This window comes from Octopus sinensis, unplaced genomic scaffold (assembly GCF_006345805.1).
Source record: "Octopus sinensis unplaced genomic scaffold, ASM634580v1 Contig15485, whole genome shotgun sequence".
Lineage (NCBI taxonomy): Eukaryota > Metazoa > Mollusca > Cephalopoda > Octopoda > Octopodidae > Octopus > Octopus sinensis.
The window spans coordinates 10332-18556 of NW_021833751.1; positions in this window are offsets into that span (position 1 = coordinate 10332).

Here is an 8225-nt window from a genome sequence, read left to right on the forward strand (position 1 = left end):
TTTGCTTGACTAAAGGTGATGCTCCAGCATGGCCGCAGTCAAATGACTGAAACAAGTAGAAGAGTAAAAGAGTAAAGAGTATACAGAGTATGTGGTAATTGTTGCACTTGGCATAACATGACGTCTGCTACTCAAGAAGCTGAAGGATATAGGAATTGCGATACTGCCAACTAGGCCAAGTCCACCTTGATCACATCAAATCCTAGATCACTTCTCGTTATTTGTGTGCTGTCATCTGAACAAAATGATTTACAAATACTAGAGATCAGTGTCCCTTGCAATGTATCAGATTATTGCCCTTATTTCACCCTTGTGTCTACTAAAGTTCACGATTACGAATACAGGTTTCGCGCACAATCTCTGCCCATGCCTGGCTTCTTGGTTTTAAAACGTGGCAAATGAATTCATGGGATTTGCTCTTCTCTTTCTAGAAGATGCTAGCCCAGAAAACTTCCAAAGCTCCCCTTAAGTGGTATCTTCAGGGTAGAGATAGAGATAGATAGATAGATAGATAGATAGATAGATAGATATAGATAGATAGAGAGAGAGAGAGAGAGAGAGAGAGAGAGAGAGTGACTCCCTTATAAGACTAATGGAAGTCAGTGCTCATTTTCGTATTTTAATATATTTGGCCGAGAAGATATAGTTCTTATGAATACAATTTTTGCCACTGGTCCATTGTGGACTGTGCTTTGTTCCGATTAAAAGATTCGACGTGGGTGGTCATGGAGAGTCCTCATTGAGTGAAACAGCCGTCATGTGTGCACTTTTTCGCTTGGAGACGTCAGTGTATGAGTGTTGATGTTGTTCTTGTTATTGCTGTCGTCTTACGAATTCTCAGAATCACTTAATAATCTAGGTTTTCTTTTTCTTCTGATAACACAATGTCTTCCTTTTCCAGTCGTGCGTGTATTGTTGCAAAAGTGGTCTGTTTGGAACTCTCTGCTTGGCATTGGCATAATTGTTTGGTTTAAAAAAGATAAAAACAACTTTTCCCTTTGATAGGAATTGCCTTGCAGATTGGTCACCAATCCCAATGTAGTCGAACTAATCACAGAACAAAATGTTGGGATAAATTTGAAGTAATTTTTTTTTACGAAAACACATGTAAAAACATTCGTCTTGCGAAAACAGTTAAACAACAAAAACACAAAAAATATTAATCCATTTTTTTTTTTTTTGTAAAGCAGAAGGAGTTAATATCGAACGAGACAGAAAAAGTTAATATCCAAACAACTTCAAGTCGAAGAAATAAGATGTTTGTAAAATTTTCTTTTAAATAAAAAATAATAATAATAATCAAACTGATTGTCATTGTATACAAGTTTACACGTGTAAAATATTAACCAATATTTGAACGTTTGGGAAAACAGTTTTCTATAAATCAATAAAGAGAGCGAACGAATAGCACGTTCACTCAGGCCAAACACAACAACAACAATAATGGAGGCGCAATGGCCCAGTGGTTAGGGCAGCGGACTCGCGGTCGGAGGATTGCGGTTTCGATTCCCAGACCTGGCGTTGTGTGTGTTTATTGAGCGAAAACACCTAAAGCTCTACGAGGCTCCGGCAGGGGGTGGTGGCGACCCCTGTTGTACTCTTTCGCTCCAACTTTCTCTCACTCTTTCTTCCTGTTTCTTGTCCCCGACTTCCTACGCAACCGCTGAGCCTGGATGCGCATTCATCCATCCGTCGATGCTCTCGGTGTTGGGGGTTGACCTGCTTTCTCGTCTGCGGGTCTTACGAATAGCAAAGGACCACGTTTCGGACTTCTCCCAAGAGGACGAAGACCGTTCGCTCAACAGCAACAGCCACAACAATAATGGTTTCAACTTTTAGTACAAGGCCAGCTATTTAAAGGAGGGGGAGTTACACGATTACATCGGCTCCAGTATGTGACTGGTGCTATATTTCTTCGACTCCGATTGAACATAAAGCAAAGTTGATCTCGGTTTTCTTCCGTTAAGGGTCGACCAACTTCGACCCTTAAAAATTTCTGGTCTTGACACTAAAATAGAAACCTATAATAATGATTTTAATAGTTTTAAATTTTGGCACAAGGCCAGCAATTTTTACGAAGAGAGCTTCAACTGCTACTTATTTTATTGATCCCGAAAGAATGAACGGCTAAGTCGACCTTGGCTGAATTTGAAATCAAAACGTAAAGACTGAAGCATTTCGTCCTGCGTGCTAACGATTCTGCCAGCTCGCCACCTTAAATGTAATAATAATAATAATAATAATAATAATAGTAATAATAATAATAATAATTCTTTCTACTATAGGCACAAGGCCTGAAATTTTGGGGCCGGGACTAGTCAATTACATCGATCCCAGTGTCTCAATGGTACTTAATTTATGAAACAATGAAAGGCAAAGTCGACCTCAGCGGAATTTGAACTCAGAATGTAAAGACAGACGAAATGCTGCCAAGCATTTTGCCCGGCGTGCAAAAGATTCTGCCAGGTCACCATCTTAATAATAATAATAATAATAATAATAATAATAATAATAATAATAATATAATAATAATAATGATAAGACACCGGGGACGTTTAAGATGTAAGAAGGAAAATACAGAGCTCCGAAATCTATCCACTAACATCGAAAACAAGGACACCCTATGGAGCCAAAGATTTACTAACAAAGAATTGGACTATATCCGAGTAAGTAATACTAACTGAAATTTATTACTATTTTCGAAACGAAATGATGTATTTTGACTCGATATTATCTCCACCTCTAACACAACACATGTAAACATGCGTGGAACAATACGATCATCCCCGACCTCAAACACCAGGTACAAAGGAACTACGTAGAAATTAAATGCCACCGATACTATTCAACCCAAGAATAACAATCGAGCGGTACGTACATTAAACCTACAACAAAAAATGTACGAAAAACTACACGTGCGAAATAATGTGACAACAGAAATAAACGGACCGGTACCCTACGAAAACGACGACCGTCAAAATAATGGGCCGGACGTTGTACCTCATGTCCCGCAATTAAAACACAAAAGACGTAAATGGACACGGGAGGAATACATTTCTATCTTACACGCATACTTCACAGCAATGCTCTACCCACAAAATGAAAATACAACAACACATACATATAAAATATGGAAGGAAAATAATAGAGATATAGACTTGGATACAGCAATGAACCCTAATAAATTAGCTAACGTACGAAGATACATTCTCAAAGCCAAAAAAATATCAGAAATAGAAATAGAACATTTAAAAGAAAAAATACACCAGGAAAATGTAGATAGAAGCCACACAACAATGCCCAATAATATAAACACTGAAACTGTAAAACACGAAGACAAACGCAACATTCCCAACAAACACGATGTAAACAACGAAGGGGAGCCTAATGATTATGATAATATAAAAAATAAAATAATCAAAGAACTGAAAATCACAGAGCCCAAAATGGACCACCGACCATACCTCCCAAGAATAAAAATAAACGCAATAACAACACCAATTATAAACACATAAACCTAGCCGTCACTGAACTAGCCACTGAAACAAAAAAAGTGATATCACTGAACTAAATGACCTGATATACGCAGCAGCCACTGCAGCCACAAAAGAAGCTGGATACTCACCCAAACCCGCCCAAACAGGAGTACCACCACCCAAACAAACCCTGTGGATAAATAACATCCAAAACAAATAAAAAAAATTAGAAAAGACCTGTCGATTCTTAATGAAATCAGCAAACAAGCAACGCTACTAAGCAACAAAAAGAACAAAAATGCTCCGCAAATATAACATCACAGAAAAAGATTTGCCGGAGATAAAAGAAAAGCTGAAGCAAGATATCCTTGCCAAAGCTCAAAGGATCCGCCGGTACGAGAAACGCCAACGCTTCTTTGAACAGAACAAAAAGTTCAACTCCGACCCCAAAAAGTTCTACCAAGAACTGGGCAAAAATAAAATAGAAGTCACTGCAGCACCAACGGCAGAAGAATTGGAAGAATTCTGGAGAGAAATATGGTCGGCGAACAAACAGCCAAAAAAAAGGAGTATGAAAATAACAAACTCGGCATCTGAACAATTTTGGACCCCCATAACAACTGAAGAGGTCACCCAGGCACTGCAAAAACTAAGCAACTGGAAGGCACCTGGGCATGACAAGATCCCCAACTTCTGGTTGAAATACCTAACAGGAATGCACAAAAAGCTGGCTGAAAATTTTAACAGCATACTAGCAGAGCCAGAGACAATGCCTGAATGGCTCACGAAGGGGAAAACCATCTTAATTCCCAAATCAAATGAAACAACAAAACCAGAAAACTACAGACCAATAACCTGCCTCCCTACTATGTTCAAGGCATTTACTGCAGTGATATCGCAAAGGCTGAACAAGCACCTGGACGAAAACAAACTGATCCCAGAAGAGCAGAAAGGATGCCGCAAGGCTCATATGGCTGTAAAGATCAACTAATGATTAATAAAGCCGTAACTGAAGACAGCCACAGAAAGAAGAAAGGCCTCAGTATGGCCTGGATTGACTACAAAAGGCGTTTGATAGCATCCCCCACACATGGATCCTCGAAACACTAGCCATTAACAAAGTAGCACCAACAATCATAAAATTCATAGAGCACTCTATGAATAAATGGCAAACAGTCCTACACCTCCAAACAAAAGAGGGACTCATGAAAACCAAAGACATCCCCATTAGAAGAGGAATATTCCAGGGAGACACGCTCTCTCCACTCCTTTTCTGCTTGGCACTGTCACCTCTATCTGATATGCTAAATAGAACTGGATGCGGATATAAATGTTACGGCAAAACGATCAGCCACCTTTTATATATGGATGACCTAAAACTATACGCTGCAAATGACAAACAGCTGGAAACACTATTAAAGACAGTTCATGGATTTACCAAAGAAATAGATATGAAATTTGGATTAGAAAAATGCGCCAAAGTAACCATGAAAAGAGGAAAACTAGTTAAGAGTAACAACATCACACTAGATAAAACCAATGAAATAAAAGAATTAGACCAAAGCCAAACTTACAATACTTAGGAATCCATGAACTAGATAAGACACAACACACACAAATGAAAGAGAAAATAAAAAAAGAATATTATAGACGAGTTAGATCAATACTAAAAACAGAGCTCAATGCTAAAAACAAGATAATAGGTATCAACACTTTAGCTGTCCCAGTTATAAGTTACAGCTACAATATCCTTAACTGGACACGAAATGAACTGTCCAAAATAGATAGGAAAACAAGAAAAATACTGACAGGATCTAGGATGCATCACCCAAAATCTGACATAGAAAGACTATATATACAACGTATAGAAGGTGGTAGAGGCCTTATACAGCTGGAAAACTACTATAAAATAACCACCATAGGACTGCAAAAATACCTACTTCAGAAGGAAGGAAAACTGATCCAGATAGCAGCAAAACACGAGCAAAACAAAAAACTGTTCTCAGTATTTAAGGAAGCTGACAAATACAAACAAGAAATCATACCACCTAATAAACACAAAGAAGAAGAAGAAGATGATGAAGAAACAACAAAAGCTATAAAACAAATGAAATCCAAACTAAAAATTGAACAGCAACGAGCCATGATAAAACGATGGCAAGAAAAGCCCCTTCATGGTAAATACTGCACTAAACTAAACGCAAAAGAAATAGACAAAGAAAAATCCCAGCAATGGTTGAGAAGCTCAGGACTCAAAGCAGAAACAGAGGGATTTTTAATTGCAGCACAAGACCAAAGCCTCCCCACCAGAAATTACCAAAAACATGTAATGAAAAGAAATATTACAAGTAACTGCAGAATATGTGGAGATGGACAAGAAACAATAAATCATATTATCTCTAGCTGCCCAGTCCTGGCTAAGAAGCAATATATTCACAGACATGACAGAGTTGGAACCTACATACATTGGAAGCTATGCCAACATTATGGAATAACAACAGAAAAAAGATGGTATAGGCACACACCAGAAAAGGTCACAGAAAACGAGAAAGCAACCATACTCTGGGATATGGCGATACACACAGATAGAGAAATTAAGGCCAACAGACCAGATATAGTTGTCAGAGATCATGAAGAAAAAAATGCTTTCTAATTGATGTATCAATACCGGCAGATGACAACGTGTCTCTAAAAGAAATGGAGAAACTCTCAAAATACAAAGACCTGGAAATAGAGATAACTAGAATGTGGAACCTGAAAACAGAAACAATTCCTATCATAGTAGGTGCATTAGGCATGATAAAAAAATATTCAGACAAATACATAACAAAAACACCAGGACTTACAAACACATATAACATACAGAAAATTGCACTACTAGGCACTGCACACATCCTACGCAGAACACTTTCCATACAATAACCATCAGAGCATCACAACAAATCACAGCACATACCCAAGGCACACAGAGCTGCGCTCGGTAGTGAACTGAAAGCACGCTATAAAAATAAAACTACTGAATAATAATAATAATAATAATAATAATAATAATTAATAATAATAATAATAATAATAATAATAATGATAATGAAATGCAACAAATGAAACCGTGGATTATGTCTCTATGTGCAGTCTTCTTGCGTCTACAGAGCATCTCAACAGGCATGATAGAGCCGCACAATATTATTCGCTGGGTAATTTGCAAAAATTTGGACCTGCCCCATGATAAAAACTAGTGGGAACATCAACCACCCCCAGTGCTTGAAAATGAATCACATTTCATTCTTCTGGATCTTCAACCTTCAGACTGACAGAAAGATAGATGCGAATAAGCCAGACATTATATTGAAAGACTTCAAACAAAAATCATTCCTCCTCATTGATCTGACTGTCCCAATCGACATAAATGTATATGTGTCAAGACCAACCAAAAACTGAGCAAGTACGAAGATCTTGAAATAGAAATTGGCAAAATATGGAACCCCAAGACTAAAACAATTCCTGTTGTCGTAGATGCCTTAAGAATGATAGCAAAAGGGGTTGATTCCTACCTAGCTCAGATACCAGGGAACCCTAAAATGGCAGAAATTCAAAAGATAGTGCTCATGGGAACTGCCCATATCCTACGTATTTTAAACAAAGTTATAATTTTCTTGTTTGCTTAAACGTTCTCTAGAACAATACTTTGTGCAAAACCAAATATATGACACCCTAGGCATAACACCAACATGAACTTCTAACTTGTTGTCTCTGGAGGTCTGAGCAAAAGTCAAACATATAACAACAACGATGATATTTTAAAAGGATTGACGTAACTCTTCACAAAGGTAAATCGATAATACGAAGAGTGTGATGTGATTGCAATAAATATTTTATTGGCTGAACGATATTTCGATAGCTAGCCTATCTCTATCGAGTTCAAAATGAAATGTGATACATAGTAATTAAAAATCATAGAAATTCAAATCCAAACTTTGAACGAGGGCAACCAGCGTCCCCACGTTGATGGAATGTCTTCAATTTTCAAGTTTACAGCTGGCAAAAAGAAAGAAAAAAGAGAAAAGTAAAGAAAAAAGAAAGGGAAAATATTTAAACAGCTTTCTGTAAATATGATTAAATTCTCCTGTCATTTTATTTATCCTTCCTGGGCCTGATGTTAACAACTCGCAAACATATTTCTTCTCATGCATTTTGAGGATTGAAAGTGAACCAGACTCAGAATATTTTCTGAGAATATGCACTTTCAAGTCTTTTTCAAAATTGCAGTCGTTTGATGAAAATGTTCGGCAAGTTCTGTCGAACAACTGTTATTGCGCCTGACATCATATTTGTGCCCATTGAATCTTGTGTTTAATTGTTGTTCTGTTGTACAACCAACATTAAATCAAGTCGTGTTTGGTGCATTCTGCGACGTACACCAAGTGGGAATCGCTACACGTCCCACCTTCAGTGTAAATCATAACATTTCTTTTATAATTCCTGATGGAATTCACTTGACACATGGTACAGCGTGCAGAAACTTCAATGTTGTTTTCTGGGAGTCAGAGGTAGAGTTTAATTGCTCTCTTGTATTTTTATTCCGTCTAAAGGCTACAATAGGCGGCTGAGGAAATATTTGCTTGAAACGAGGATATTTTTCCGCAAAATAATAATAATAATAATAATAATAATGGGGGGAGTATCATAGCCATGTGTTGAGAGGAACTGGGGGGAGTATCATAGCCATGTGTTGAGAGGAACTGGGGGAGT